General features: G+C 35.0%; 1 pseudogene; it reads left to right on the top strand.

The window, feature by feature from the left end:
• Positions 1 to 1,267: 1,267 nt before the first annotated feature.
• On the top strand, positions 1,268 to 9,444 carry LOC138336359 (alpha-L-fucosidase-like; annotated as a pseudogene).
• The last annotated feature ends 672 nt before the right edge of the window (positions 9,445 to 10,116 follow it).

The raw sequence follows: 10,116 nt of genomic DNA, 5'->3' as shown, positions 1-10,116 counted from the left end.
TTGTTATTGTGAATTTATTCTTCTTCGTGAGTGCTGGCAAGGCTATTTCACCATTTGACTGGCAAATCAGTATTTCTTATTTTATTGATGTAATCTGGTATTGTTATTTGAATCAATATACTTAATGTACACTATTTATTTATAAAGTCTTTATCATGTAATGTTGTGAGAAGGTCAAACTAGTTTCCTGTAATGTGATTTATGAAAATTTATGCATTCTATATGAATAATCTAATATGATAAGCGAAAAAAGCTGCCGGCTGTGATATCGAATAAAATTGTTTATCTTATCAAATACCATATTTTACTATTCATATTGTTATCAAAGTGCATTTTTACAATTTATATTGTTATCGAAAGTGTCTAACGTTTTAGTTAAAGTGATGCTATTTGAGTCCGTATGTTGCAGATTACTTTCCAAAGTATGCATACTGTTGCAGTTCAAGTTTTAAACTTGTAATTTGCATATTCTTCCGAATTGTTCTTCCTTATATTGTCGTTTGCTTCATACTGATTTTGTTTATAGTTTATGAATCCATGTAGCTAAAACTTTTAAGATACCGTCAATCATTTTAAATCATTAGGTATCATTCAAAAGGGAAATGATTCATCTACCAGAATATATTCTTTGTCCTGTAGAAAGGGCAACATCACTCAATAATTAAATATGGTGTTTTTATTTAAAAAAATCTTTTTGTAACTTGGCAAACATGACTTCTTTGCGAATTGAATGTCATGTCGTTCAGTACAGTTGTCTCCCTTTCGAATGCTTTGTCATACGTATAGTCATGAATGTATCATTTTGTGATATTATGAGCAATATTCGTAAATAAATTGACCATTATAACGCAACCATATTTGTTTCATTCTATTTAAAACTACGTTGTAAGATATGAATTGGGGAGGACAAATATATTTTATCTAAAGGACCTTGGTACGACCAATGGAACTTTGCTGGTAATTGACTTTAAAATCTGACTCCTCCTGGATCCTTGAATGGGTTACAAACATATTTGTCGTGGAACATCTGTAGGAACAAATTATACAAATGAAAGACCTTAATGGCCATTCAAGTCCTATGTTGCAGATTACTTTCCAAACTATGCATAGTGTTGCAAAACATCAAAAACCATACAAAACATGGTTACTGATATTAATTAGATATTTTGAGTGCATTGTCTTAAATCTTATCTTGACGACCACACAACCTTGACATTAACCCAGACATATTACTGCTCCTTATCTTCCTTTATGTTTACGCCTGTAATGTAAGTCTTCTGACATACAAAATTAAATGCCAACATTCTTAATGGCTAATGCCGTTAAATACATACTGGTGGTTTTGCTGTTTATTGGAGGTGGAGATGGGATGCGTTACACTCCAGACTGGGCATCCCTAGAAACACGGCCCTTACCAGAATGGTTCGACCGACTCAAACTCGGAGTGTTTATCCATTGGGGGGTATTTTCCGTACCGGCGTTCCGGTCCGAATGGTTTTGGTGGGATTGGCAAGGCGCTAAGTACAATGACTGTATCGAGTTTATGAAGACAAACTACCCTCCAGGTTTTACTTACCCAGACTTCGGACCAAGATTCACAGCATCACAGTTTGACGCCAATAAATGGATGGAGGTTATCGGTTATTCAGGAGCAGGGTTAGTGTTCAAAAGCAGGGTTAGTGTTCAAAGGAAGGCGTAGTGTTCAAGAGCAAGGTTAGTGTTCAAGAGCAGGTTTTGTGTTCAAGAGTAGTATAAGTATTAAAGAGAAGGCGTAGTGTTCAAGAGCAAGGTTAGTGTTCAAGAACAGGTTTTGTGTTGGAAGAGTAGGGTCAGTGTTCGAAAGAAGGCGTAGTGTTCAGTAGTAGGGTTTGTTCTTAGGAGCAGGGTTAGAGTTCAGAGTTCTAGAGCAGGATTAAGAACAAGAACATGGCTAGTATTTAAAAGCAAGGTTAAGGTATTAGACCCTGTTATTAGTATTTTGCATAACTACATTTAACTTTTTTGTGTGATTGGATTTAACTAAGTGTAGATAGGGGCTACCATTTGGTATCACTGTTCACTCGTAAATTGTTATAACCATGCCATTATGTTACTTGTGTCTATAGCCGATACAAGGAGGGTTTGTTCGACTGGATTCGACTTTACAAAATCATAGACATCAAGTCCGTTTTGAAACTGTCATGCAACTGACAGTTGTCAGTAATACGTGATAATAAAGGTATACAATATATCTCTAGTTTAAGGATTGATATGCTGAAATCTGTTAAGCAGTTTTTTATCACTGCTGGGTTTATTGACAAGGTGATGTTAAACTCAGAAGCAGATGCTATAATAAACTATGTTAATGTCTATTCGAGGATGATATTCCTACTATCATCACCAAGGCATAAATATTTTTATCTCGACTTTGGCAGAACATAAAGCCTTCTGTGCAAGGAGGGATACATAATTCAACAATCACTAACCTCAACGAGGGCATCAGCATATACATTTATATTACAAAAAAGAGAAATCAATGTTAACAATTCAACAAGCACTTAACTCAATGGGGGCATCAGAATATACATTTATATTGCAAAAATAGAAATCAATGTAGACAATTCAACAAACAATAACTTCAATGGGGGCACCAGAATATACATTTATATTACAAAAATAGAAATCAATGTTATCAATTCAACAAACAATAACCTTTATGGGGGCATCAGAGTAAACATTTATATTACAAAAATTGAAATCAATGTAAGCGATTCAACAAACACTAACTTCAATGGGGGCACCAGAATATACATTTATATTAAAAAAACTAGAAATAAATGTAAACAGTTCAACAAACAATAACCTCAAAGGGGGCATCAGAATATACATTTATACTACAAAAATAGAATTAAATCTTAACTAATTTTGTTTCTCGTGCGATTTACTCCTGCGAATTTCGCGATGCAAGAATGTTTATCTCCAATAACTAGTATAAACATTACTTATGTCAATCGTTTCCATTAAACCAGATCCACGAATGTTAACAGTTGATATCCACCAACTTGTATTGTTGAAATCGCGAAATTAAATGTCCGCGAAAGAAAGTTAGTTTACAGTAAGACATCTTTACTATGATCCAGAATAGATCAATTTTCTGTTAGTAATAAAATAGTCTAATTTCAATAGGTACGTGGTCCTGACAAGTAAACATCACGAGGGCTACACCATGTGGCCATCGAAGCGGTCCTGGAACTGGAATTCCATGGACGTTGGACCACATCGGGATATTGTCGGCAAGTTTGGTTTACTTTTTCATGTCCGAAAAAGGGGGGGAAAGGAAAATGTTATGACACAAAAGATATTGTATGTTGTCGAGGTGAAAATCGCAAACATTAACTAAAATGTATAATGTTGTCAACAGCATTAGCGTGCTATTTTATGGACTCTCGTCACGTACTCATAGAAGAGTTTGATGTTATGACACTATTTATTCTTCTTTACCTTCATTTTTCTTTTCAATAAAATTGACATGATGTTGCACTCAAAAGGATTAAATAACAGGCAAAGCTTTTTTTTAATTCTTGCCTTAGGTGGATATCAGGTTACAATGTTACAGGTTATATTTAGTTGAAAAGAAAGGAGATCACAAAAGTGATAATTCCATTTATAAGCAGGTAACAAAATGTGAAATATCTTATGAAATTTATTTTGACGTTCAGACAAAGGCACTGCTATGGTTACATGATGAGGTTTTGTTTTTTATTTTCTAGGTGAATTTGTCGATGCCATACGAAACAACAAGACATATAGCTTTATGAGTTTGGGACTGTACCACTCCCTGTTCGAATGGTTCAATCCCTTGTACCTCGCTGATAAGGCCAACAACTTCAGTACCCAGGATTTTGTCAGGGTAACCTTTGCCGCAAGACAATAATTACCAATCAGATTTGTGCGATTTTACACATTTAAATTGTTATATCTTAGAAAGATATATCATGTATAATGTCTTAAGAATATCTAATAACGCTAGATATCATCAAATGTCAAAAAAAAAAAAAAAAAAAAAAAAAAACCAAGGTTAATATGTTCGTGTTTGAGAGCACATGGAAACACTCCAGCACAATAGCATTTTTTGTTTGTCAAATGCATACCAGTATTTCTTCTGTTTTGTTTCCACCATCAGATTGTTTTTATTTGCGATTTGTACTGGATTTTACCTAAATTGGTATTACGCATTAGTGTCACAAATAGGACTGCATTAAAATACTACTCCTTTGCATAAGTGTTCAAATAATTTCGGTTCGTTATTATAAGGATTTTACTATAATTGGTATATAGGCATTTGTTATTTTCAATTATCCCATTACTATGCATGTTTCACAATGGGAAACCGATGTGATAAATTTCATAGCAGTTGATTATCGTTTATGTTTACACACCCCAGTGTGTAAACACCTACGGCGCCTCTAAATAGCTTTGTATTTACTGTTTAGCAGGAAGTTGCTTATTCAAAGTATAAAACAATAGAATATTGGCTCTCTATTTCGGCACTATATTTTATAGAAAGATATCACTACACAATGTATGGTGGTAAGTTTCCCTGAATGAAGACGAGAAAATGGTCACCACGGTATACATTTTAACTACAGAGCTAAAGTTATGGGATAAATAAGTTCCCCGACGCGTGACTGTTGTTTATCGCTAAAGCTCGTGTCTTTTCAAAATTTGAAAATTAACTAACGAGAGTTTAGATAAACATGATAAACAACAGTCACGCGTTGGGGAACCTCTATTTATCACTTTAACTCATTATTTCATGTAAATCATTGTTTTAATGTTGGTTTATCGTAATCTTTATCAGGAGAAAACCCTTCCCGAACTTTATGAGATTGTGAACAAATACCAACCCGACCTAATCTGGTCTGATGGAGATTGGGAGGCCCACGACCATTACTGGAACTCTACCGAATTCCTGGCCTGGCTATACAATGATAGGTATTACACTGCAGCATGTCATATCCTAACACACACACACACACACACACACTCTCTCTCTCTCTCACACACACACACACACACACACTCTCTCTCTCTCTCTCTCTCTCTCTCTCTATCCGATTTTTGGACTGCTTGTAAAACGACAGGCTCTATTGCTCATCCTCAGAACTACAACAGAACATGCCACACTGTCTTACAAGAGAGCAACCAACTAAATGATTTTACATAGACCACAGTGTTAAACTTTGTTAAAGATTTGTACTGTATTATTAAAACAAAGAAATATTAGTTAGGTATTGTGTTCTATAATTAAGTCTAGGTTCTCATATAACACTAGATAGAAAAAAAAGTTTGGGTCCTTCTGCTCAAACTCCAACCAGGGTAGCTTTATTGAAATCAGGCGCATTTTGCACTAAAATATCCGGAAATTCTAATGTTTTTACCTATTCATTATCAAAATTGATATTTTGAACCTAAATCTCAATATGAATTTCCAAATTGATATTATGGTTATCTAGGAATAATTACCTGTCAGAAAACATTTTTACTTTTGAAATTCATAATTAGCCAGCCAATCAGCGGCCGGGTTAAAATTCTATCCTGGGCTCAATCTTGTATACACAGGGGCCATTTCGAAGGTCTTTTTTTATTTAGTTGATTGATCCCTACAACCCCTTTTTCTTAATTCCCCACCGCGGTTAGGTGTACAAAGATAAGTTCTACTATACATCCTTGTAACTATGATTTGCTGCATGTGTATTAGCGGTAACAACTATGTCTCGCCGTAAGTATTGTAAAAATCCCAATACGTTTCCAAAACGGAAGAAAGTTTTTAACTTAAAAGCTTGTAGAGTTTTAATAAACAGATATATTAGTCTAAATGTTAAATTTTATAACGTGGGTCGTTTTATCTTCCCGTCGTCATTCTAAATAACGCGCAGTAGTTGACTGTCAATACGTTACATGGCAAAACAGCGACATGAACCTTAACAAACATTTACACAAGGAACATATCTTATTTTTATTGGGGGTTTCAACTTCATCTTTAGCTATCAATATAGATATACTGACGTTACAATTTTGATAGATCAACTTTTGCTTTAAAAACGTAGCGGGCCTTAAAACAGAAATTATAACATGGGTTACTAGTATTATTCGTGTTATTAAACATTGGCGGCGAATAAAGCCAGAATTGCGATAGATCAGACAACACCGATACTACAGATCATAGGTATTAAATAGGGAGGTCGGTGATGCTGACTGATAGTTCTATGAAACAACTGTAGAAGGATAACTGTTGATAAAAATAGAATGATAAAACAAGGTGTTTAAATAGGATATTCTGGTTGAGTATTGCTTTTACATTCCTTTTACAATTAATTTCATGAAATGATATATTAAGTAAGTATTTTATTACTTTTTAATTGTTGTTTAGCCCTGTGAAGGAAACCGTTATAACCAATGACCGATGGGGATCGGGAGACTTGTGTCATCATGGCGGATATTTTACCTGTTCTGATCGATATAATCCAGGTAAGTAAGCAATCACGTCCTCTGAACAGTAGTTGAATTTAATATTTTTGGACTCAGTTCCGCCAACATCTCATAACTTCTTTACGTAAAATTATTGATAGGAAAGCATTTCAGAAGTTAAAAGAAAAAAATATGTTCATCAATGTTCCATCAAGGATTTATAAGTCTCACTTATAAATCCTTGGTTCCATACAGAAATTTTATTAATGTTCAGTTTGATGTTCGGATTTTTAACCGTGGCAACAAAATGACATATGATGTCTTGAAAACAATAACCATTGTATTTGAAATAATTTAAAAGACCTTATAGCAATTTTCAGCTTATTTAACAATACTTTTTGACCAATCATAAGCATCCGTTGTTGCCATAAGTACATTGATACAGTTAAGTGTTAAGACGTAACATAGATTAGATTATATCAAATAGATATGTAGTATTATATTGTTTACCTATTGTACGCAGGAACTCTACAGAAATATAAATGGGAGAACGCTATGTCACTCGACCGAAAATCCTGGGGATACAGACGAAATATGGAACTGTCGGATATCGTTACCATACAGGAGCTCATAGCAACACTAGCCGAAACAGTAAGGTATGACTGCCATCAGAAATAGCGTTAAATATGTCGTAATGAACAACGGGCAAGATCCTACTGACACAAGTTTTTTATTTGAGCAATGAAAAACATCGTCATTGCAATCATCACCGTGTCATCATGTAAACCTGTCACCTCTGATCTCCTACCAGTTTTAACCATTGCAAAATGGAGGAAATGAATAGATATACAGTCAGCAGAATATAGTACGCAAATGATTTTTAACTATATATTCTAAGTTATTTTACATTTTTTAAAAACATCTCCCCTGCAATCAGTTGCAACGATGATATCCAAACAACGATTGATGACGTCACAATTTCCTTCTTTGTAAAATGGCGTCACCAAAATTCATACATGTATGTTTACAATTAAGATAGATTTCTCGATAAATAGTACGAAAAATATTTGAGATAATTTATTTGGTACAATCTGAAAATAGTTTGTTGACAGCACATTAAGTCTTTTTATGATTGAATGCAAAATGATGTTAGGAACAACATTTAAAATATTTCAAATTACTAATAAAAAATAGCAAAATTTTCACTAATGTACTGTATTATGGCCACTGACTCTAGTTTATAACTTGTTTCATTACTTGTTGACAGTTGTGGTGGGAACCTGCTTGTAAATATCGGTCCTACACAGGACGGAATCATCCCTCCCATATTCGAGGAGCGACTTCGCCAGATGGGGTTGTGGATGAAAGTGAACTCTGAGAGTATATATGGATCCAAACCTTGGCGTTACCAAAACGATTCAACAACAGCCGGCGTCTGGTAGGTTTCAACATCAAATTTTGAATAATTATAAATCAGGGTGCTAATGACGTTTCTTCGATAAAGTTATAGATAGGAGTGAACACCTTCTCATTCAGAAGTTTATATATAGTGTTATCACACCAAAAAGTGTATGATGTAGGAACCGTATTATTGCTTTAAATCTTATGTCATTGCGTGATTTTCTTCTTATGACGGTTAACATCATATATTCCACCCTCATAATGGCGTCACTTTTAAAAAAAACCGCGGTTCTTAAGTTGTTTTTTATTTTGTATTTTCATACCCTGTCAAATAAAAAAGAGACATCAATTCTTAATTATTTAAATATGCACTCGGATGTTGTATTGTATGATTTTTAAATTGTTGTCAGGACGAGGATTCACAAAAAACACTGTAATGGATAACTTTGATTTCACACTAATGTGCCGTGTAATATGATTAGTAAAACTCTGACATTTGACTTGATTCATAGAACGCAGGTCTATTTCAAACTTCGAATTGTGTATGCCAAGTTGGTGATCTCACCTGTATTTTTCTTGAATCAAATCTCTGGTATTATGATGATGCTGATCTCCCTTGTTACCATCCTCGATACTCCAGGGGTTACTAACACTGGCGTTATATTCAGCTTTGGACTGGTATAATTTAGTCCTTTGATGTACATCAAATGAATCGTATAACGTACACTATGGTTGACTGTGACTTTGTAGTTGGGCGTCGCTCTCTCTGTAGTCCTCAAAGGAAACTTTTGCAGGCCTGTGATTGCTCATAATGTTCTCCTAAACTGATTTCAGTTTCACTATGAGATAGTCCAGGGGTGGATATAACGTCAGTGATAGTAACCCCTGGAGTATCCAGGATGCCTTGTTACCAGCTGACCAGAACTTTTTACCTACAGGTATACTACACTTACTATCAGTACCACGACTGCTGTCTACGCCATAGTCCCGATGTCTCTGATTAAAAACGTCACCCGTCTATACCTTGGCTCCCCAGTGGTCAAAGACACGTCACAGGCGTTCATGTTCTTACTGGGTTACGAACAACAAGTGCCCTATACCGTCTCGTCACCGGATGGAGGGATATACATAGATGTGACGAGCCTCCCTAATAGATATCTAACAGACACGCCCTTTAGCTGGGCTTGGGTAATACGCATGCTTGGTCTAGATAATGTATGATCGCATTGCAGAACTAATCTATAATACATTATATGGAAACTCAATCTCTGCACCGACTTCTTCAGATAATTACAACAGAAATTTTATGAATAATTACTCGAACAAATATAGAAAACACATGACTGAACGAAAAGAAATAACACTGTCTGGTATTGGACAATACAATCAAATCACCCGAAGCTGTATTACATGGCTACCCATGCAGGTTTGATGATTTTCTCTCGTGTAACTTGCATTGAAACCGACAGCAAATAACCCCTGAAAAAAATCGGAGTCGCAGAGACGCTTACATCACTCATGCATACAGTGGAACAGTACAACTATATCATACAATCATAATATATAGAAAAGTACTACCATAATATTATAAAGTATCTTTACAATAAAATTATGACGCTTGTGAAGTAGAATCATATATTGGTAAAAGGAAATAAAATAACGATATAATCATATGAAATAAAATAATATAACGATAAATAGAAATGATATAATGAAAACTCCAAATAGAGCAATGATAGATGTAATTAAAATATATACAATGTATCACCTAATCAAATAATGATAAAATCGATTGATATGATGACAAATGAAAATAAATAAAAATAGAAGTAAATGATATATGATACCAAATATTGATAAGATCCAATCAATTAATGAACAAGAGGCCTAGAGGGCCTGTATCGCTCACCTGGTCTGTAATGCCAAGAAATGTTCTGAATACAGCTTCATTGTTTCTTTTCTGAAGGAATTTGAATATTTACCTCTAATTCCCTATTGGGCCCCGCCCCTCCTGCCCCCCAGAGGGTGGGTGGGAGGTGGAGTGGGGTGTTCAGAGCCAAAATTTACGCAAGTTCTGTTTCCCTTCTCCCAAGGATTTTTGTGGCTAAATTTGGTCACAACCCATGCAGATCTCTAGGATAAGTAGCGATATATGGGATTTACCTCAAATTCCCAAGTTGGGCCCCGCCCCTCCTACCCAAGGGGATCAGAGCCAAAATTTATACAAATTCTGTTCCCCTTCTCCCAAGGATATTTGTGGCCAAA

Source organism: Argopecten irradians, chromosome 12, assembly GCF_041381155.1.
Source record: "Argopecten irradians isolate NY chromosome 12, Ai_NY, whole genome shotgun sequence".
NCBI classification, from domain to species: Eukaryota; Metazoa; Mollusca; class Bivalvia; order Pectinida; family Pectinidae; genus Argopecten; species Argopecten irradians.
This window is presented reverse-complemented; position numbering and strand designations above follow the sequence as displayed.